Raw genomic sequence first — 2963 nt, forward strand, 5'->3', positions numbered from 1 at the left:
TTGAATAAGAGAAAATAATTACTTATTTATAATAAAAGGTGTTTTTTTGTATGTAAGTAATTTATTAATATATACAGACATATGTATGTATATTGTTAAACTGTTTATATAAGAAACTTATATATAACAATTCTTTTTAAGTTATATTTTTAATTTCTTTTTATGTCTATTTCCTTAATATAGCACTATGCAACAATAATGTCATGGAGGTGGAGAGTACCTTTATCTTCAAATAATAGCCACCAGAGTAGAGAGAAGTCAAGCAAAAGAAAACTTTAACGAGAACAGTTTTCGTTGCGATGCTTTTTCTTATATGTCAAACTTATTTTATTCCCTTATTGAACAAGTTGGTTACAAACGAACACGTCTTTTAGCAATTTTAGGAGGATATTTGACTTTCAATTTATAGGTTGTTTCTGTGTATAATTAGGGTCTTAAGGTGGACAGTACTTCAGCGTAGATATTATAAATGAAACTACACATACTATGTATAATCAAGTCCCAAATGTCTGGAGTGAAGTACACAAGCACAAAGCTTCAACATTTGCCCCTGTCCCTTGGAAATACCAATTATGAGGATGATATTACAATATAACTGAGAATTGGATGCATTTCAAAGGTTGATTATGAAATTTCCATTTGCCGTTTTACACACATAGAGAATATCTTACTTCACGCTTTCCCACGCGGTACCGTAAATAAAGTTCAAAAATACTGCTAAATACAGTCAAGGAATTGACAATACAGGTCCACAGATTGGCCCGTGACCATAATTGAAAAAAGTAACCAGATCATCTGACAACTTGCAAAATAGGATCCGGTGCATGTAAATTCTGTTATTTGTCGAAAAGGCCGACAGTAACAGGACGGGAATATGGATATTACGACGTATAAGAACTCTCTCACCGAGAAGCTACTACCACAATTTACTATGGAGGATATTGTATATGCTACCTCAAAAGCTCAATAAAACCTTTCTACAGGAAAATGCTGAAACATATGGAAGGACAAGGAAACATGTGCCTTACAAAAGTTCTGAACCCGTTGATGGCAACCATTATCGTGCCGGAAATCTAAAAGTGGGATTTTCACTATTAAACCCAAGCAAGGTTGATAGCAAAGGCGTCAAGCGCACCACACTTCTAAACCAGCAACTCTCTGCCCCCAAATCCACATTGACCATAATAACATCTTGGACAAAAGAAGTTAATCAAAAGGCGCGAGAGGTTTGAAAGAGAGGCGTGGCATACAAAATAATGCTATGAGAATAGCCACTGGTTTTCGTCCAAGGCTCCCCAGCTACATTTCCGCACGTCTAAAGTGTCAACAAACAAGCCCTCTAAACCATTTGATCTGCAAAAAAAAAAAAACTCCTAGAGAAAGGACTAATGCCAATAAGGCTAGACTTACGTAATGAACTGGGCAATATGCCCCATACCCCTCCCCTGAAGACATAGAACGAGAATGAAGCAGGTCCATGCAGAGATGGTAAACAAATACACATCATCATACACGATCACCATTGTGCTCGGTGGCAGGCTCCCACCTATCCGTAGTCGACAGCACTTGGAGTGCATACAAGGAAATCTTGTTGATCACATATACCGCAATATGTCGGTCTGTAGTAAATCATGCGGCGCCAGTTTGGTTTGCGAATGTAAGATCATCATGATGACAAATATTGCAACCCGTCGTAATGCCGTGCTGAAAACTACAATAGGGTGTCTCCTCAGGTCTTCGGTGGACCATTTACATGAGGGGACGAAGATTCCCCTAGTACAGCTCGGATGTTACCGTTAGAGCCATCATAATCACCATATGATGGATAGGACCCCCACCGCGCATGTGAGGGATAGTGAGAGAACCAACGTTACAAGAGAACCCCTAGATCAGAATGTCCATTAAGCAAGTTTGAAACTATTTCATACAATCGCAGCCGCATATGCCATAAACAACTATCGTGTGAATGGGGTCCTCGGAAAACATCCCCAACTATCGCAGCAGAGGAGCGTCAGCTGGCACGAGAAATCAGAGATGTTTTGCCTCAACTATGTTCAGGATGGAGCAGCCGTCTAAATTGCTATAAGACAAGGACTGATGATGTGCAAACATCTGCCCGGCATGCGACACAGGACCGCACGACCCACTGAACCTTTTAACTGTCGTGTCACACTTACTCAACTATCACCACAGAAGCAGCCACATTTCTAGAACTGGAGAAATACCCAAAACCACAAAAAATGCAAGCGATACGAAAGAATATGGAAACCTGGATAACATACCAGCACAATGACAAATGATGACCCATTTCAAGCAAACAGCCGCATGAACAGTTTTTGGACACAAAAACCTTTACCAAAGAACACATGGTACGATGAACAATGTAAGCCAGTATCATACTAGAACGATATCGGAATAAAAGAAGTGAGAAGAAACGGCTTTTCCGCAAAAAATAGAGAGAAATGGAAAAACACGAGTGAGAGGAAAAAAGGAAAACGAGATATACTGGAGTCAAAATTAAGTCAAAAAATTCTGCAAAAGAGTGAAACTGGCAGCTTTGGTACAAGCACATTACCCTGTAGAGACGTGCATGGGAACCTGGTAACAGATACAGAAAGTGTAGTACAGTACAGCTCGGATGTTGCCGTGAGAGCCATCATAATCACTATATGATGGATACCACCCCCGCCACGCATGGGAGGTAAAGTGAGAGAACGAACGTTCCAAGGGAACCCTTAGATCAGAATGTCCATTATGCAAATTAGAATAGCTTTCATACAATCGCAACCGCATATGGCAGAAACAACTATCGTGTGAATGGGGTCCTCGGAAAACATCCCCAACTATCGCAGCTGAGGAGCGTCAGCTGGCACGACAAATCAGAGATGTTTTGCCTCAACTACGTTCAGGATGGAGCAGCCGTCTAAATTGCTATAAGACAAGGGCTGATGACACCGTGCAAA

Source organism: Musca autumnalis, unplaced genomic scaffold (assembly GCF_047663935.1).
Source record: "Musca autumnalis isolate F117 unplaced genomic scaffold, ASM4766393v1 scaffold_3, whole genome shotgun sequence".
Lineage (NCBI taxonomy): Eukaryota > Metazoa > Arthropoda > Insecta > Diptera > Muscidae > Musca > Musca autumnalis.